Source organism: Paramormyrops kingsleyae, chromosome 24, assembly GCF_048594095.1.
Source record: "Paramormyrops kingsleyae isolate MSU_618 chromosome 24, PKINGS_0.4, whole genome shotgun sequence".
Lineage (NCBI taxonomy): Eukaryota > Metazoa > Chordata > Actinopteri > Osteoglossiformes > Mormyridae > Paramormyrops > Paramormyrops kingsleyae.
Window position 1 is genome coordinate 7,457,442 of NC_132820.1, and position 20,896 is coordinate 7,478,337.

Below are 20,896 nucleotides of genomic sequence, written 5' to 3' on the forward strand. Positions count from 1 at the left end.
GTGAGTCATTGAACGAAGTTAACAATCACCCAGTGAAAGTTCACTTAAGATTCGTTCCATCATAACTAATCGTTCATGAACGACAGAAGTCGAGTGAAACTGCATTTTTAAACAGGATGTAGCATATGCTGGCTTTGATAGAGATTAAAATATGAAAAAAAAAATGAATCATTAGGTTACATCTCGGGGTCATACATTTCCCAGTCTTTTTTGCATTCCGAGATTTAGTCAGATCAGACGTCCCTGTTCCAGAATACATCACCCTGCAGACTGCCCACGCCGCTCCTCGTAAGACACTGTGCGCCGAACTCGATCGACCAGCAAAGCCCCCGGGCTTACCCTCCCGTCGCAGCCGTCTACCAAAACAGGTCTTCTTTGTGACTCCTCTCCTCAGTGAGTGATGCCCAATAAAGACTCCGTCGAGGGCTGCGGCGACCCCGATCCCGCTCTATCCCCAGCTCAATGGAGGTATTGACCTGTGAACATAGACACCTCCTTCAAAACAAGGCAGAGGGGCGATGACAGCTGACAGTGTGAAAAGAGGCACGACCCAGCTCTGTATCGCACCCGGATAACTGCCCACCGTCTTTATCACCACAACCATAAACCGTTATGCACCGATTGCACGTAAAGCTTATAATAAGGCCGGCGCTATGCAACAGCGTGGATAACCGGACATGATAGGCCTAAACGTGAATAATTTTGTTTCCTAGCCAAAGCCCACCCCCCCTTCCCCAACGCATCTCGTAATCTTTTCCATGTATATGGCTGGTTGTTTTACTGGAGCGATTCAGGTTAAGTGCCTGGCTCAGAGGTGCTACGACGTGAGCTCTCAAGGGACTGGAGTTAGCAACTTTGAAGGCCATATCCTTAACCACTGCACAATGTGCAGCAGCCAGAGTATCAAACGAGCCGCTGGTAGCGTCCCCACCCACGCTGATAAGCACCTTCGGACGGCATTCTGCAGCTCCCTGCCCGGTTGGTGCGTGGAGCCTTCGCCACAAGAGGGCACTCATTAACTTACATTATGGGGCGACGGAGGAAAGTTATAGGAGGCGGTGAATGAGAAAAAAACTTTCTTACTGTAGTCAAGGTTTCTTCTTCAATACCACCATATATTTATTCCACTCCCAACGTGGATGTGACGTTTCTGGCAAACCGGCAGTGTTGATTTCACGCTCGTATAAAATTACATTTTTTGTACATCTTTAGTGTTGATTAGGTGAGACGTTTTCTCTGCATTTCCAAGTAACCCGCCTCCCCTTGGGATTCAAACGCCTACCGTCGTGCCTTATTCTGCGCCTTTCCCCTGTCGCGCCGGCATTCGGAGGTACGTCTCGCCTGGAACAAAACAGACACTTAGTTGGAGCATAAGCCAGTAGCTGTTTCACCAGTGACACATCTGAAAGACTCGTGCAGGTTATAGAAAATACCACGCGTAAGTATTTATACGCGCATTCAGTCATCTGCCTTGAACGTGCCCTTATCGTTATTTATAAACGCGGCATGGATAGAGCATGCTAACATAAGGTGGTGTCAAAGGCTTTGGAAATACAGGTGACAGGCATTTCAGATCCCCATTCACCTGCGATGCAACGCCAGGCATCGCATGTGTAGCCAGTGATTGAAAAGGCGTGCAGTCTGTAGAGACAGACTCCTTCAGCGCCGACGGCGTTTTTAATGATGAGCGCTGCTTTACATGAACGCTAATATTGATCATTTGGAACAATGGCAAACGCGCGACCGGCGCTCCTCGCAAATCCGCGCTCCCGTGGCACGCACGCACACACACACACACACACAGACACAGGCACGTCCGACCCACACAAAGTTGGTTTATATGCAATTACACGGAGAAAAACAAATACCCAACCACACCAGTAGACTGTCACACCTCCACACTCACAGAGACGTACCACACACACACAGACACACAAAGACTAGAGACTCCAGCCCTCGACGGATCCCCTTCTCCCAACGCCGCAATCGGCTCTCAATCCGTCTCAGACCCCAAAAAAAGACCAAAGACCCTGCGTATGAAACGAAAAGGATCGAAACTTAATCGCAGCCGGGCAAATCCAATTTTACAGAAATAAAGCAAATTTCTATAGGACAAAAAAAATGATGCAACATCCGACGACAGACGGGGGCAGAAATAATGTAGATTATAAAACAGCCGTTGATAATATGCAATAGGCTGCGCTTTGTGTATTGAGTTTGTGAGTTGTTGGCGTAAATACACACTAGCGGTTTATTCCTTAAACTCGATTTTAATTTCGCACCAGTGAGTAGATTTCCACGGATGCGTGTTAGTACTGGGAGACGGGGAGGCAGGACTGGAGATGGACTGTCGGAGTGGGAGGGATGCAAACAATTATTATGATGATGACTGACTGACACGCAGGATCCAAATAACGTCAGGGACTTTATTCGGAATAATTGTCCAGTGAAAGCGGTTGTTACAGCTTATCAAAAACAGGACGTTGGGGAGCCTTAAATTAAATGGCGAAATAAGAACCGAGCCGAGGGAGAAAGCGACGGCTGTGACGAACCGAGAGGACATGGAGAAACGCGATCGGGTGCCGTTTTGAAAGGTAGGTTTGTCTGAAATGTCTTTTTTTCGCATGCACGTTTTTTTTGCTCGGCTTCTGCTCCGGGTGATTTACTTTCCTTTCGTTGTGTGCTATAGCAAGGTTGGTGTAACTAATCTAACGTACCGTGGGGTAATAACATGGCAAGCGGCGTATAGAGATGTAGGCTATACGTCTGTGTGGTTTGGGGGACACACGTTGATTTATTTATTTTTTCTATTATAAGCTGATACTAATTGGGAAGTCCGGTTAAAGAAAAGAAGATAAACGCAGTCAAAGATGTTTGCGAAAAATAAATCAGAATTAAATTAAATTAATAAGTTAATACTGACCATTTTCGGCTATAAGTGTGTGTATGTGTGTGTGTGTATATAGGCTATATAAATAAAACATTGAACGACATATATATATATATATATATATATATATATATAGGCTAAAGTTATTTGTTGACACTAGTGTATGAAGTGGATAGTGAATTGAATACGTGGCTTTTACATACATACGCAAAGGAAATACGTCCACAATATCGGTATATTCAGCGCAAGTCACCTGTGCTTGTCAGGGCGCTACCAGCACATACATGACAGTGTGTGTGTGTGTGTGTGTGTGTGCCTGCGCGGCAGAGCAGGGGAGAGAAAAGCAGGGAACTGTTAAAAGTGCACGGTAATGCGGCACATTAGCGGATGTGGGGCGGCGAGCCGGGCGTGATGAAGGCGGGCTGGACGCGGTGCGGTGCCGCCTGACTCCGCTGCGCCCTCGCTGCCCAGGCGGTGGCAATGAAGCGCATGGATCCGCTGGAGTCACTGCCCCGGTGCCAGTGGACCTCTCAGCGGCATGTCAAACCCACCCCGGCAGAGCCAGGCCCTCTGAAGAGCAATACAGCGCCCTATTAAAGTTTTATGGCTGGCTTGGTGGCCTTGTGCTTAGCGCATGTCCCGACACCGCGGCACTGTTCGTTCAGATCCCAGCAGGGTTCTGCCGCTACATCCGTAATGTGGTGCTCAACTGACGTAAAAGAACATTTCAAAGGTTCCTTGGCGACCCCCTGCTGCGTTCTGCCTAGGACATTAAAATGGCTTTACTGTCACAAAGAGGTGTTACAGAAATGAGTAATGGTGGCAGCATAATAATATATTTGTGAAATCTTCCGGCGGTGTACACATGTGAGGCTGCCTCAGACTGGGATGCACTCAAACCATTAGCAACCACCATATTTTAGCAGCGACCTCCGCTGATGCGAGAGGAGCTCACATATGATGACACTTAAATGTCGCCTTGGACTCTTCTGTATCAAACAGGTCTATTTTAGACCCACAAAATGAAATCCACTTCCTTTGTTTTTCATCCAGATAAACACAAATATTCCTGTGTTTTCTGGTCCAGAGAAAACTCCTATTGTGGCCTCCACTGGTCTCCTACATTCTTCAGTCTTATATGGTCTTTTTTTTTCTCAGTTACTCTTCCCAAAGGGCTCCTCTCTTACTCATGTCCACTCCTGGGTCCCGGGGCCTGAATGTCACTCAGGGCTGTAAACATGCCGCCCAGACGACAAGCCCTCAAGCTGGGTTTGCTCTGCGTCCATCTCGCCTCCTCCTCGGAGGATACACTGACTGGGTTTTTGCACGAGTGCTCTTATGCATTATTGACGGAAGGTTCTAGATGGCCGTATGGATGAATATCGATCATTTATTTTGACAGATAACAGAAAAATGCGCCCAATCGGCAGGGGATATATGGTTTCTTAAAAATGTAGCTTTAAAAAAAATCTCTAAACATTAATAGAACATGTGAAATTGTTTTTGAATATGTGAAATTATTATTTAATTTTGGATGATATTCTGTGGGCTGGTGCCCCATCCTGGGTCGTGCCTGTGGATTCTGGGGTAGGTTCCAGACTCCCATGACCCTGCATAGGACAATTGGGTTTGGAAAATGGATGGATGGATGACCCTGATTGGCTAGCCCCAATGCTGGGGGTTTGAGTCCCACCCCTGCTCTGTGCGCCGGAATATTTCCATCATTTATGTTCCAGGTACACCAGGTTCCTCACTCATTCCAGAGACATGCAGTTAGACAAACTGGTAATCCTAGAACTCTGTGTTGGGTGCCTCTTACCTTGGGCCCAGTGCTTCATGGAATAGGCTCCAGGCCGGCCTATAAGCATATAATGATTAAGTGATGGAAAGCTGGATGTTTCTCTTTGATTTTCCCAGTGTCAGTTGTGGATGAGGCAGAGCAGAGTTCTTAAAGTCTAAAGATGAATCAGAGTAAAGAACATGAAAAATAAATAGCAATTGATTATGTTATACATAATCTCACTGTGTTCTATGGGGGCCGTACGGAATTAAAAGCCTTTCGCTGGGCTAGAGAGGCATTTGGTTTCTGTAGCTCAACTGTACACCTCCTGTTTCCGGTACTTGGTTGGGGATTTCCACCCTGAACGGTGTCGGGCCGTTCGGTTTCCAGAGCTTGCAGGAAAGACTCCGACGGAGAGGTACACACAAGTCTGCCCGGTTGCTGTGCTGAGCCGTGTGCACGTAGTACATCTCTCCAGCATCCCGTTCTCCACCCGTCGGAGATCCCCCAGCTCGCTCCGGATGTCTCACAGAACTCCACACCCACTGTACCTTGTTTTTCATCCACATGGAGACTCCCTCTCTGTCCCTCCCCCCTTCATTTTCTTCGTTCGTTCCAAGCCACTCGGAGGGGATTTTTGTCCGGCTCGTGGGAGGGTGCGGCACAGTCCTCCGTCTCTCTCTCTCCCCCCCCCCATCGTTTTTTTCCCCTTCTTTCCCTCCTGCTGTTTTTCGTCTCTGTGCTTTAGATAAACGCACATGTCACTCACGTCACCCTGTAGGATTAAAAAAAAAAAAAACACGTAGTGAATGATAACATAACGGGGGAGTAGGTGGGGGTGGGGCATGGATCCTCACAGCAGTCCCACCGTCTCTCAGGGTCGCTCTCATTGGACAAGAGCAGGGATCAGGGCAGACAGCCTTGCTGACAGAGTTATGGTGGCATCAAGTAGCTGTACAGTCGCACCAATAAGCAGACAACCCTCACAGAACTATACGTGGTGCAGCTGGTTAGGAGGCTTCTGATCAGAAGGTTATTGGTTCGGATCCCAGGATTGATGAAGAGATTACATCATTAGGTCCCTAACTGCTTCAGTGATCATCCCACCCTGTTTTCTCTCAAACACAAGAAAAGTTCCAGATAAATAAATGCGCCAAAATCACGGCTAATATTCACTATCGCTTTGCCGCCGTCTGAACTCTCAGCGATGAACAAATCTTAAACCAGGAGGCACTAGTATCAAAACTCACTAGTATCAAAACTCACTAGTATCAAAGCTCTTGATCATTTTGAAAGGTAAGCGAAACTTCCAAAGGTCCGCGACGCCGATTCCGTGAGCGTGACAGATATGTGACAAGCAGCTTTGGTTCAAACCGCGTGTGTAGCAACGTTAATGTACAATCGTTGATTTTATGAACTCCTCCGGTCTTTTGCTTTTTTCTTATTTTAAATGTACTTATTATTTATGACACGTGTATCGCTTGTGACTGTTTATACTTACATATGTATTTCGTCGGTCTAGTCTGTACTTTTTGGTTCCGCCACAAAGGTTCCTACTTGAGTTTTGCAGGTGTGGCAGCAATCAGCGATGCATTTTCAGCGCCAATTCCCGCCAGAATCCACTTGGATTCGGAGCTGGAAATGAACTACGGCCTTCACGACAGCCCAGTGATGGACTGCTAGTCGAATCGCCGGTCGCTACACGTGCGCAGGTCCTAATTTAAGGCCGGGAACTCAAATCCGCGTTGCTGCTTCCATTTAGAAGCTTTTAATTCTGAGCTCAGGTGCAATAAATCTGCGCTCGCCATACTGTCCTCTCCGTCAGGTGCGGAATAAACAAAATACTCAGCCCTGTAATCTTCCCGCTGCGCTCAACTCTAGTTTGCGCCGCTGAGCAATTATCGAGTACTTTTTACGCCATTACGCAGAAACAGCCCCCTCTGCTAAAATGCATTGCAAATTGCAGTCAAGTTCAGCCGTCACTTCTATTCTCCGCCCTCCCCCCCCTCGCCACCCCATCACTTGACCTTACTTGCCCCCCCCCCCCAAAAAAGCATCCATCTTCTGTATCCGGGCCAATATCGCTCCCCCAGGGGACCTGCGACTGGCCCCAGAAGCCCTTGTTTCCGGTCGCGCTCTCAGCACGCCTGAGAGAGCGGGGGCGATGAACGCCACCAGCTATTCTGGGAAATATCGGCGCCAAAAAAAAATGGGTGCAGAACTCACAACCAGCAGGCGCGGCCAGGGAGGAGGAATTTACCAGCGTACGCTCGACAGATTAACGTGGTGACAGGGACCCTTGAGTTATGGCTGGGAACACTCTGTTTCACGTTACAGGACCAGAACAACGGTGGGAACTGCTTGTTAACTGCAGATATAGCTATAGAAAGTACTGGGGACCAAAATAGTCCTCTGGATCCTTGTACCGTTGGTTCGCGCGCAGTATCGCTAGGCGCAAGCTGTGTCCCAGATCCGAGATCTGGCATGGCTTCTAGACAAAGCCTCCGACCCAGGGGTTTAGCTGTTGATGCCGTTTTGAAACCGTAGGTATCTGCCTGGAAGGTGCTGACCTTTTTTTGAAGTACAGCAAGGAATTGGTCAGAAGAAATGCCAACATTGGTGGGGGGGTGGGGTGGAGGGGGGTAGTCATTCTCTACCAAGAAGGTCAACTGTTGGAGGGAAGCGAGTTCTGGAACATAGTAACACGGAGAAACTCGGCTCGGGATTCTGGCTACGCGGGATCCTCAGTGCAGAATGTAAAGCGTTTGACTAAAAGGTTTGAGGAAGGGAACAGACGCATTAAAAACGTGGGGGACGGAAATGAAAGACGTCACTTTTGACATTTGTAAATTGGCTGGCGCAATGTGCCGTCAGATTCACTAGCTGTGTGGTCCTTTGATTCCAGCCATTTCCATAATGCTTTTTTTCTCCCAGATGAGGGAGGACTCTACGCTGGTTTAAAAAAAAAACAAATTTTCTCTACCCATAATACATCCACTCTGAATACATACAGGGACGAGTTTATTCTGATTTTCTAGCGATGGATTTTTTAATCTTTTTCCTTTATTATAGACTGGCATCCCTTCCAGGGTGTCCCCTGCCTTATGCCCAATGCTGCCTGGGACAGACTCCAGCCACCCCCCCCCCCCCCCTCAGCTACTCTACCCAAGATAAGCAGTTGGAAGGTGGATAGATAGATAAAAACTAAAATACAAGCGAGAAATATGTAATAATAATTATGAGAAATGGGTTACAAAAAGCACGCTTTGTTTTTTTTTTTTTCTTTTTTCCTTTTTATAGCTTGAAAAATCAGTTTTGTTGGAAGTGAAATCCCTGGGTTACGCTGGAATCTAGCGCAGGATCTGGTCGGTGCAAATATTTCACTGGACTCTTATGAATTATTGAGGTCAGGACATGTAGCGCTCATAATAAATATGTGAACAGTAGTTCTGGATATTTTGTATGTGCTTTTCCATATTATAATTCCTTATAATTATGTTACGGTGGCACAGTGGGTAGCACCTCTGCTTTAGACCTCCCACGTTTGGGGGGTTGAGCAGCTCTGTTTTGCATATGTGATGTTTGCGAGTCTCTATCCCGTGTTGTGAGGGTGTCCTGCCACAATCGAAAGACATTCAGTTAATTAGTGATTCTAAATTTCCTGAAGAGCATGGGAATGTGGTTTGTGACGGACTGGCATCCCGTCCCGGGTGTCCCCCTGCCCTGTGACGGACTGGCATCCAGTCCCGGGTGTCCCCCTGCCCAGTGACGGACTGGCATCCCGTCCCGGGTGTCCCCCTGCCCAGTGACGGACTGGCATCCGGTCCCGGGTGTCCCCCTGCCCAGTGACGGACTGGCATCCCGTCTCGGGTGTCCCCCTGCCCAGTGACGGACTGGCATTCCGTCCCCCTGCCCAGTGGCGGACTGGCATCCCGTCTCGGGTGTCCCCCTGCCCAGTGACGGACTGGCATCCCATCTCGGGTGTCCCCCTGCCCAGTGACGGACTGGCATTCCGTCCCCCTGCCCAGTGGCGGACTGGCATCCCGTCTCGGGTGTCCCCCTGCCCAGTGACGGACTGGCATCCCATCTCGGGTGTCCCCCTGCCCAGTGACGGACTGGCATCCCGTCCCGGATGTCCCCCTGCCCTGTGACGGACTGGCATCCCGTCCCGGGTGTCCCCCTGCCCAGTGGCGGACTGGCATCCCGTCTCGGGTGTCCCCCTGCCCAGTGACGGACTGGCATCCCGTCTCGGGTGTCCCCCTGCCCAGTGACGGACTGGCATCCCGTCTCGGGTGTCCCCCTGCCCAGTGACGTACTGGCATCCCATCTCGGGTGTCCCCCTGCCCAGTGACGGACTGGCATCCCGTCCCGGATGTCCCCCTGCCCAGTGACGGACTGGCATCCCGTCTCGGGTGTCCCCCTGCCCAGTGACGGACTGGCATCCCGTCTCGGGTGTCCCCCTGCGTTTGTCCTGTGCTGACTGGGATCGACTCCAAACCTTTCTGTGATTCTGTCCAAGATAAGCATTTTGAACACAAATGGATAGATGAATAATTGTGTTAGTTTATAAACTTTCCTGTAACTTGAGACTAATGGCTTCTATTTAAACCAAGTCGCGTCTTTAATTGTTTCAGAGATATTTTTAAAGTTTGGCTTTTCCAGTAAAAATCCCTGCCAGCCTGACATTCATTTTCACATTCAGCTTGTTTGTAGCTAAAAATCGCTGGTCTCCATATACGGTCTTCCCCCCATAATGTGTGGCGTTCAAATTTCAACGGGTTGTTGCAAAATTCTGTATGCGCAGCAGATCCGACTCACGAGCAAGCGATCGAGGCCTCCTTTAAACAGGGGTTTGAGACCTTGTCACTACTCTGTGAGTGTACAGAATGCAGTATCTGGACGAGGTTGCAGGTTCACACACACATATGACCATCTCTCTCTCTCTCTCTCTCTCTCTCACACACACACACACACACACACACATTAACGCATGGAACGCATCCATTCACATATACGTTATCTTTCGTACACGCATGAATACACACATACGTAACTAGACTGATGTTGCTTTCGCGAACAATCCGATTCTTCGGAACAGCTCTTCGGTACGAAGTCGTACCGTTCTTTTTATCGTTGTGCACAAAACTTTACTGCCAGCCCTGAATCTGCTCTATTCCCTTTTACGTGAACAGTGAGAAGCAGTCGGTCATAAGAGGCAGATGCTGTCGCGTTGGGATTGAGCAGAATCCATGCCAGTAAAAAGTGTTGTGTGAATAGCATTCAAAGGCTGGGCAACTTTATTTAAATCACACATTTCATACGGAGGGTGAATTCAAAGCAATAAATTCACTGACAGTGCAGAGAGATATGGTATCACCTTATATAATGTTTACAATGCGGATCATTGACATTAGGTCTGCCGATATGAGTAATTTAGAGCCTCTAAATCTAGTTCACACAAAACGCGAAATTAAATTATATTGGTGGGATCTCTAAGTTTGAATCTGATCCAGATTCTATCCTATCATAATCCTAAGGATGATTTCACAGCTAAATCTAGTAACCCTTATAAAAAATTAAATAAAAAAAAAAGAGATGAACTTGCAATATGTGGCTTCCTTCAAAGGGCTGTCATGCCCGATTCTAGTTATAACCATGCATGCATGACCATCTGCATGATGCATGCATGACTGGTCTGGCTAAGGCCAGGCTTGAACTGGTGACCTTCTGATCTTAGCCTGTTAAGCGGCACGCTTCCCCCAAAGAGCCCCTCATATAGGGAACGTTTCAGGCTCTTTCAGAGGAACAACCTGCGTTTCTTTTGCAGGATCCTAAAAAGAGGGTCACCCAAACAGGGATTTGATCCCTGGACCCACAGATTAAAAGTATGATGCTCTTCCAACTTCCAGTCCAGAGAGCCCGGACCAAGATTTTGTTTCGACCAACCGGCTGAGTATAAAGAGTCACAGTCACAGAGTACTCAGCTGGTTGGTTGTGCGTACACACGCACAATCACATCCATCCACACACGCATGCACACACACATGTAACGGGATCACGTAATCCTGAATTATTACGGCGCGGATAAAGTCTTCCTCTACGAGCGGCAGATTAAAGGGACAGGCTGGAATTTGAGGGGGCCCGCGGGATAAAACTCGGAATGAAAAGGAGAGAAATAAAAGCAAAGGACGGTAATGAAGAAGAGACTGACGGTGGCAGCGACACTGAGGCTTGTGGAAGAATTGGAGCCGGGAATATGGACATCGTACACGTCTGGATGGTCCATGATGGATGCTTCTCATTCATCAGAAATGAGTAAAGGCAGACCGGGGCGGGGGGGGACTCCAATCGCTCTAATGTCGTTTGTTTTTAAACCCACGGCACCTGGTTGATGTATCACCAAGTGCAGATTCTATTAACTGTTAGACATACAAGTGTGAGTAGCGTTGACCCATGACCCTTTGCGATGCTTATACCTAAATCTCAAAATGACGATCAAAAACAGAACAGGGAGGGGGGTAACCAGTGCCCCCCCGATACGATATAGGGTCTCAGTAAATCAGTCAAGTTCATGCCGGAACGTTCTAGAGCCTGACAGACTATAACGCTGTTAGATGGCACTGTGGTTCAACCGTCATCCTATTACACTGGGAGATTACATCAAGTAAGACGTATGAGGCCCATTTAGGGTAAATTTGATTTGACCCTGTGCAGAGACCAGGCCCCAACAAACAAACGCATCGCTACCAGCTTCCGGTCCCGAGCGCCTAACGGCGACCTCTGTGGCTGAAGTGTTCTCTACGCTCTGCACTGCCAGGTGACGAACCTAAGCGCCCACTCTACCACATCTGTATATCCCATTAACCTGCCCCCACCCCCATCTCATTTTGTCCTGGGGTGGGGTGGGGTGGGGTCACGTCCTGCTCTCATTACATGGATCTGAATCTACCGCCCAGGCACAGTTTACACTGAGACCCACGGGAGAGGCAAACCGGGTTAAAAAAAAATCCACGTCGCCTTAATTATTCAACGACGTGGGCTGCTCGTGCGCATCCACCTTCTCGCGTGACGGAGAGGCGTAGACTAACGCCAGGTACCTGCATCTGTCTGTAGGCCTGGCGGGTTTCGGCCCGGGAAGGCCACTCTGAGACCTGCGTGACGTGGCGGGAAGACCTCAGCTCCGTTCAGCTCCGCGCTCGCGTCCTTTCTCAGGCCCTCCAGAGCAGCGTGGATGATCTCCGCTCTTAAAAGGTCACCATCCAGGGGCGGCTTCTAAGTACTGAGCCTTGAGCAAAGCCGGCTGAAGGTGGACATGCCTCAGGTTCGCGAACATGTCCGAGGAGCCTGGTGCTGATGAGAGATATACTGATGATGCTGATTCAAGAGCCCGAGTGGGAACTATTTTGGATGAGAACAAAGGCGCCCCCTGCAGAGAGGGGTGTGGTCTTCGGGCTGGGGGAGGGGTAGTCAGGTGACCTTCTCCACATTTGCTGTACTATATATGGTTGGTTTTTCTTTTTTTTCCCCCCCCTCTCTCTTCCCCCGTAACCCTGCCCAGACCTTCATGCCGATCCAGGTCCCCTACAGCCACAACCTTTCACCATCCTCATTTTTTTCCCCTCTGAAAAAAGACACCCCATTACCCCTCTGTTCCAGTTAATTTCTGCCCTCGTCCTAAATAAAATCCCCCCCCCCGTGTCTTTCCCCCACCCCACAGCATTGCTGTCAGTGTCCCTGTCTGAGACGGAGTGAAATCGGCTGGCCTCAGCTCCAGTCAGCAACCCCTCAGAAGTAGGATTGACCGGCCCTGGGTTTTAGAAATGGCCTCACACCTGCGTTAGGGACTTACAGTCCAGAAATTTATTCAGTACCCAGCAGAACATTACTTACTAAAAATTCAGACTAGCAAGTTAATAAATGGCTTCCACGCTTGTAATACTGTTGTTTTTTTAAGTTAACTTATACATCATAGAGCTGCCCGTTGGCCAGTAAACCCAGAACATTCACCGTCCCAACAGTTTTGGGTAATTATCTGTAGTAACATGAGGGGGCTTTGTATCCATGCCAGATCCCGGGCAGATACTATACACAGGGGCGGGACCACTGGGGCACTGGACCCAGATGTAAGCTGATTGGCTCCAGGGGTGCTCTCTCTGCTGTCACTCACTGATTCAAAACATGTCATTGGCTAATGATCAGGTTGGCCCCTCTGTATAAATTATGGCCCCTCTAATGACCATCACCTATACAAATCCCTTGACTATACAGTTAAACGATACCGGTTCGGCTAGAATAGCATAAACCCGGTATTATTGAGGCATCGTATGGCAGCAGCGTCCGGCATGTGGGGAACATTGTTCCGTGGCAAGGGGGGGGCTGTAGGGGAAGGGAAGGGAAACTAAGCAAGTCATCACATGGCCTCAGCACGGGGTGGTGGGGGGGGGGGGGGGGGGGGGGGGACGTCAGGCAAGGCCCTGGAAGCGAACGATAAGCTGCTCCCGTTCGTCAGGCCCCCAGGAAAGCAGACGGATCTAGAAGGGAGGGGGGGTTAGGGCAGGCGTGAGAAGAGGTTAGGAGGACAGGAACCCCTGGGGGGGGCAAAAGAGGGAGTGAGAAGAGAGTTTGGGAGGGAGGAAGGTTACCTTAGAGGTGAAGGGAGGGGGAGGAGAGGGGGAACAGGGAGGACGGAGAATTCCATTCTGTATCTTCTTCTCCTCCTCCATCTCGCTCTCGAGCTACATAAGACTGTCATTTCGGATGGGGGGGGAACAAAGCAGCCGGGATATGTCAACAAGCCAGCCTATTAAATCGTCATTATTAACTGGCAGGCAGGAGCGAGCGGGACCACTGCCTTTAATATTCATGCGGCGCCACTGGATGACGGAAACGGCCAATGGGGAGCGAGGGTGGGGGAGCGTGGGCGGCGACGACGGCGCGAGCTATAGATGGGGCGGCGGCGGGACGGACGCGCCTTGTTAGGCCGGACCGTGTCGGCCGCGGTTCCGCCGTCTGGGTTTCTCGCTCCACGCCCCCGCCCGCCTGCCCAGAGAGGGGGGGGGGACGTGGTTCGGTGAGCTGAGCAGTTTAGGAGCGGGGGCCTGTCACTAGGAGCGGATTTTACACGGAAAATGCGGCCTGGAAGCCATACCCCCCCCTCCGCCGCTTCACTCCATCGACTCGAACCACGGCGTCTTTTGTTCTGTTTTCCAGGACAGACAGTTGCCCAAAAGCACCTGGCCCATCGATCCGGCGTCACCTCCAACACGCGCCAAACGTGTAAAATATCCAAGCGTGCGCTAACCGAATGTGCATCTGATGTAAAGACCTTTTCCCGTGCCGTTTGCAAACTCACCTGCCCTTTATTTCACCAGCCCCCGCACCCCCACCCCCCCATACTGACCTTGTTCCCTCCCCTCTGTCCACCTGTGTGTGACTGTGACAGGAGTGAAGAGAGAAAGATGGAGAGCAGGCAGGCAGCACCAGGCGGGGGGGGGTGGGGGGTGGGGGGCAGTGAAGTGTCCTGCACTTAAATTGCCTGTTTATTTCCAGTCACTGCATCGTTCACACGGCAACAGGGAAGCAGAGGGATGTGTGTGTGTGTCTACGAGTGTGTCTGTGTGGATGTCTGTGCACGAGAGCACGCAAGTGTGTGTTTATGTGTGTGCTTGTGTTTGTGGTGTGTGTGATTGTGTTCACCAGCCAGTGGGAGTCACACTGGTATATATGTCTGCCAGCTAGTGGCCAAAGAAAGACAGAGGTGGTCTCTGGACTGACACGGTGGTGGACGGAGACGGGGGTAACGATGAGCTGGGCGGAATCGAAGTGACGACAGCAGGACGGTGGGGTACAGAGCGAGGAATTTAAGGGAGGCGATGAGAATGGAGGGGGAGAGGGTGTGAAATTATTTTTGTCATCATTTAAACACGCCGCATCAGATCTAATGGACTTCATCTCCACAGACCTGCGTCTGAGGGCGTTTGCATGACAGTAGCTCATTGTGTTTAACCATAGGAGTGGATCCAATGTGGGGGGGAAATCATGCACCGTGAGACTATTTTCTTTTTATAATTTGTTTATTGTGGGGGGTGGAGGGTATGCGAGATGTTTTGGTCTCATGAACCCTGGAATGGATTCTCACTTGCACCATTTCTTTGACTGGCAAGGGCAGCTTTAAACTGGGAATGTTCTGGATCTTAAGGTGCTTCGGACGCGCGCGTGCTGGGATAGGCACTCGGCGCACGCTCACGCGGCTCCTCGGGTACGCGCTCCTCGGGTACGCGCTGACTTGCCGGCACGGCCGTTTAAACGACGGTTCCTTTTTTTCCTTCTTGCCAACTAATTGAGGTCCCGTATAATTAGATGAAATGAATATTTAAAAACGTTCCTTTTTTTTGTTCCGCACCTGTCATTCTTGGAGTTCTGAGGCTGTACTTACATCCACCCCTCCCTCCGTTTCACCCTCATTCTCCATCGTTAGTGGGTGCAGTTGCTTCCATTCACACCAGTTTGTGTTTTTCAAAGCAATCCGATCCTCTGTCCATTATTTATGCGCCAAATAATTACCGTTTCCCTTTCCGAGGTTCCAAAGTCACATTCAAAATGCTACATTGGCATAAATATCACCTACCTGTGTGTTGCTGGAATACTCTTACAAGTTGTTCATACAGCACCATGACACTGCCGCCCCACCCCCCCTCTCTGTCTCACATTCCTTCTGTTTGAGGGTGTGTTTCGCCCCAAACCTCATCCGGGGTTTCAAGACAACGGGAGGGAAAAAGGGGTCACAGTTCAAAATGACTCAAAGGAAGCAGACATGAAACACATCAAAAGTTATTGTGGGTGGGTGTTTTTTTTTTTTTTCTAAAGAAAAAAAAAGACGCGCAATAATGCAATAACAAATCGTGCCCACACAGTGACAATGTCTGAAAGGACCATTGCAATTTGCCTGGCGGGAAAGTGTTTTGATCATATAGATCATTTCAGCAGAAAAATAGAGACAACGATAAAAATGAGAGCCAATCCTAATCCAATACAGACAGAAATTATTCAAAATATGATAAAAGGGAGGAGAGGATATGTAGATAAACAGATATGTAGATGGGGAGCGATGGAGAGAGCGGCAGAGAATGTAAATTGAGCATTACACACTGCATATGGATGTTTCTTAATTAACTCAGCTAAAAGCTTTCTTGTTAGGACTGATTCTTTACCTAATGGGGGGGGGAGAAGCGCGGGGACGTTACACCCGGCTGGGGAAGCGGGAGATATAATTATCAGAAAAGAAGAGGAATCTCTGTCTGTCAGTGTCAGTCTGCGGGTTTCTGAGCATCCCTTACTTCCCATCTCACCCTCTCCTCCATCATCCTCACCAGCCTCGCTCACATTCTCTCTATTTCTCTCCCCCTCCCGCTCCCAGTCTTTGTCTGTCTCTTTCATTCTGTCTCTCTTTTTCGGATTTTCTCTCATTCCCTTGCGCTTTGTCCGTCTCTCTCTCTTTCTACCTCTCCCCCTTCCCCCCCTCCCCTCACTGTCTCACTCTCTCACTCTCATTCTCTCCCCTTCGCCTCTTCCTCCCTGAATGGTCCAATGTGCGGCGGCGTTAGCAGTCCGATCACATCCCGCGGCGCCTGTCTGCGCCTGCGCACTGGGCTCATTTCCAGTCACTGCCCCCATACGGATTACGGTCTCTAATCAATATCAAATCGCATTGACAGACTTAAAACTGCTTGCATGCACATTCCCCTTTTTTTGCAGCGTGGATGAACGTTTCTATATAAACGTGTATTCTGCTCGTGTGTAGCACTGCATAACTTACAGTATTAATTCAATACTCCCGGTCTAGCACTTATAACCACGTAAAGCATTTAAATCTCCTTGGTAATTTTCCCGTGAACTGAATTAGAGTGTGTTTAAACATGTTACTCAAATGCACCATGAACTATGTACGTAATGCTAGTAATTCGGGGTCTTCTCCTCTGTAATGTGACAGGGACGACAGTACATCAGGGTGTCGTGCGGTCCAGAGCCGGGGGCGCCAGGCCTGTATTTCGGCCGATAAATCCTGGAGTGAGCGCAGCAGAGGATGAGAAATGGTTTTAGGGTAGGAGGTTACAGTGTGATGAGCGTTATTTTAATAATAGAATACACTCGTAAAACCTAAGCGATAAAACAGCCACATCTACATATTTTAATGCTTACTGTTTACCTTTAGCGAAAGGGCAACTCTTATTTAGCTGCCCAGAGACTTTCTTATGTAGTCCTTGTAATGGGTGAATTCCTGTTTCGTAAAAATGTGATTTAGTCTAACAACGATTTTAGTCTCGACATTGTAGGGCTCTGAATTACTCGCCCACTTCTAAACTCAGAACCGTCTTTATTTTAATTCAATCTCGATTCTTTTAATTATCATCTTTCCTTTAGCTTTTTCATTAACGATGGCCGTGAACCTCGCTGCGAAAAATAAAAGAAATCCAAAGTGTCTCCAAGATGGAAGGTGTAGGCACAAACAAGGGGAACACAAAAAAGTGCAATGAAAACACATTCACAAAATGATTGATAGCCAAATTAAATAAATGTTTTTTTCTGATCATCTTAACCAAAACACATAGGCTTTTATTCCTCATTTGGGTTTATTCATTTTATTTTTTTATGTTTTGCTTCAGAATGTACAAACATTCTCTTTGTTATTTTAAAGCAACAAAATGTTATCTTGATCGCCGTCGTGCATCCGACCATCCTACAAACTCTCAGCAGGATGGGCAGCTTGGCGTTTTAGTTCGAAATGGCGAAACAAGTGTTAAGTTAATGTCAGCGGAGACAATTTCGCTTCGGTGAGAAAATGTTAGGCCTGAGATTTATTTTCTTAATGCTATTTTAGATATAGGACTAGTGTTGTGCAAAAAATTGCAGCTATTGTGAATTCGGAATAAAACGTGTTGTGGCGTATATGCCGGATGATTTTGACGTGTATGCACAATAAGTAGGCCTACTGCACGTGTACAAAATCACAGGTACTCATTTTAACGTGATCTGGCATCGTGTCCTGTGGGTGGCGGCCTGGGGTAGGTTCCAGGCCCCCCCTTGCCTTGCTCACCATCATATAACGTTGAAAGATTGATGGATATATGGGTTTTACGGTTTTTACTTTACATTTTCCCTCGGTGCCCTTAAAATTAAGGCAGATCGAGTAGTAGCAACGCAAAGCGCAGATGCGGTAATTTTTTCTGGGGTCGCTGTATTGCACCCCGGCGGAGTTGCGTAATCAACTGATCACTTTATGATTTGTTTTCTGCGGCTCTACTTGAATTTGTGATAATTAAGCCCTGCATGGAGGACAGATATATTAATAGGATTTCAGTTAGCTGAGTACCCCATCAGTACTTATTTCAGTTGAGTAAAATAGTGCAAATTAACGCAGACGGAGCGCGGTCTTGGTCTTTCACGTGTTATGTTTAATAATATTTTTTTAGTAGTTAAAACAAGCAGTTGCATGAATAGTAGGCTTTAGTATTAATGCAATCACGGATCGTGCATCAGTTGTTGCACAGTAGTTTAGATCCAGTTAAAATAAATGGGTCTAAGCAGACTTGGGATTTAAACATAAGTCAATGTGATGGGATCGTTTATCTTTTTAAACAGGTTATTTAGACGATAGGAAAACACGTATTATCGCTAATTAAACGCAAGGTCATTGCTTTCAGGATCTACTTCGGGGCTTTTTTTAAAAGATATACTGCAGATCGGGGCGTATCTGTAAATTGGGATCATTTGTTAAAACGAGTCCGTTTTCTAGCCGTATTCCTGATTGCATTCAAGGCTGCCCAGCTTGCTACCCGACTTGTAGCCAGTGGCTGAGTTTAGTACCAGTGGTAAAACTGGCAAAGGCTCACAGAACCAGTAACGGTAACGACACAAATGGGAGCATCAAAAGATGAATTCAGCGCACGTAAAGCATGGATTCACGCATGCAAGCGCCCACACACGCTCACCCGCATGCATAAACGCATACGTCGGTCAATCAACCTTTATAGAGCATAAAAACGGGCAACTTCCGAGCCGCGAGGTTCTCTAACAAATCGCGCTATTTAAATGGACTGTTCGTCTTCATATGAAATACGGTGCGGACCTTTCAACAAGCCTATTTCATAATGCCTGGCATTAACCAACTCCCAATGTGACGTTTTGTTTAGATAGCAATTAAAGGGGTTTGTTAAGTACTGTCAGACACGCATCTTTCAAGAGAGGGAAACAAAAAGATATTAAAAGCTACGGGGATTTTTACAGGGAGCATAAACATCAAATGGATGTCGGGCTGAATACTGGCGAGCCGAAATAATGCTTTTCTTTTTTCCCCAGTGCGGCTTTTTTCCACTCCAGTCTCTCTCTCTCTCTCTCTCTCTCTCTCTCTCTCTCTCTCTCTCTCTCTCTCTCTCTCTCTCTTCTTTTTATGCGAACGACCGTGTTCATGTTAGTGGACGGCTAGTCAAATCTCATGGAAGTCTGAGCATACCGGCATCGCTATGACGGCTGCTCGCCATTGTTCGAGAGCCGGTGCATTTTCATCGTTTCTTCATCTACTCTCTGCTGAATGGAAAATTAGACACGCGTTTGCACTTCGTGCACAACTGCTATCCAGTAATTTGGCATCTCCAGCCTATCTTTTTTTTTTGTTAATAACATTCATAATCTGACATGGAAGACAGGTAAAGAGTAAATACGGATAAACATTTTAAGGTTGCTCCTTTGTGTTACGCGGCTCTCGAGACTGTGCAAAGGTAAATTATGACAACTACAGTTCTTGGTTTCTTTATGTTGAACCCACTTAATAGGCCTGTCGTCCCATAAAGTGCGGTTACTGTACTTCCGCGGTGAGCATTGAAAACAGATATTGCTTGCAACAGCACAGTCAGGTCCAAAAAGGGGGCAAGCTGTTGTACCTCTGAGTTGCTTGAGCTAAATTTCGGAGAGAAGAATATCCAGCTGTAGAAATTTTAAAAAATGGCGTTGTACCTGCTATAATGACATGAATTTAGATAAGGTTAAATAAATTGTTATAAGGTTTTTGTTTTTTTTTAATTCGACCGCTAAATTTAAGTTGTGATTTTTCTGTTTGGTCCACTAGATGGTGCTGTTGGGATGCGACGAAGCGGAACTGCATCGTCAATAGGTAGCCCAGCCCAGCCTAACCAACAGAGAGGAAAAGAAGACTTAAGCATCATTATCACTGGCTTTCAGATAAGCCTCTCCAAAAGGCTACAGAAGCGTTAAGGAAACATGAATATTTTACACCTTAGATCTTCATCATATTTCGCAGATTATCATGGAAGTAATGCCAAACTGTTGCGTTAATATCAACAGGTGGAATAAAACGTTATCAGTTAAGCAACGCACTTGAAAGAAGACAACGGACAAAAAAACAAGTCGGATGGATCTCCTGCAAGGAGCGAGTTGAGGAGGAAATATTCTGATTTGCGTGGTCCGCCTGGATTCTCAAAAAGGGCAAATAAAGGTTTGCGCCTGACATTTAGATAGCGGCCTATTTCACGGGCCTGACTCCTATCTGGACGAGGCGTGTAATGGGGAGAGTCCTGCCTTGCGAATCTGCAAACCCAGCGGAGGACCAGCACAGCTTCTGAAGTCAGACAGAGCCACGCGTGGAGAACAGGCCATGCCAGGTCCAGTTGGGCGCGTCAGACAAGCCAGCAGCGGATTTTAACCCTCGCTGGCGGCCCAGGAAACTAACCAAACAGTGTGAGTGTGACCTCCCCCCCCCCCCCCCCCAGCCATTGGCCTGGTGCTCTTGTGTCACAATTGCCACAGAAGTCGCTGAACGCCATCCAGAATTTCCTGGATCAACCCAGTGGCCAATTTTATCCGAGGTAGGCTTTTATCGCTTGTTATGGATATATGCATCTTACACTTGGGGCCAGACATTATTACATTTGTTAACTGTAAACTTATTTATGGTCAATTTCACGGTTACACAGATCTTTAAGTACACCGTAGAGGATCTTCATTATCACAGAAATCAGCCCTGTGGTTTCAACCTGTGTGATTTTCATGCTGTCTGTTAATATTCGACTCGGATATAAAACTAGTTATATTAATGACTGTAAACTCTGTAGAACTGCCTTTAAATTGTCAGATCATCCGTAGTGGTGTCCTGAGCTGTCTTAAGGTGTTACAGACTCTGTAGTTACTGGGTTCTTCCGACCAGCCAGGAAAAG

General features: G+C 47.9%; 1 protein-coding gene and 1 long non-coding RNA gene across 7 annotated transcripts in view; one reads left to right on the top strand and one right to left on the bottom strand.

Moving 5' to 3' along the window:
- Positions 1–1,663, bottom strand: LOC111839499 (uncharacterized). The gene is made up of 3 exons (XR_002837115.2): positions 1,586–1,663; positions 1,283–1,341; positions 1–476 (listed from the first exon to the last, which is right to left on the bottom strand). It is a non-coding gene; the product is annotated as an uncharacterized lncRNA (long non-coding RNA).
- LOC111839497 (leucine-rich repeat transmembrane protein FLRT1-like) overlaps positions 1,404–20,896 on the top strand; it is a 27,715-nt gene continuing 8,222 nt past the window's right edge. Inside the window, exons 1-3 of one of the 6 annotated variants that reach the window (XM_023803455.2) lie at positions 1,708–2,594; positions 19,792–19,836; positions 20,028–20,548. The gene's annotated coding sequence lies outside the window, so the exon portion shown is untranslated. Of the gene's footprint in view, positions 1,439–1,707; positions 2,595–16,674; positions 16,771–19,146; positions 19,445–19,791; positions 20,549–20,896 lie in introns of those variants that run through there. The other 5 variants (XM_023803454.2, XM_023803452.2, XM_072706637.1 and 2 more) reach the window with 5 other exon arrangements.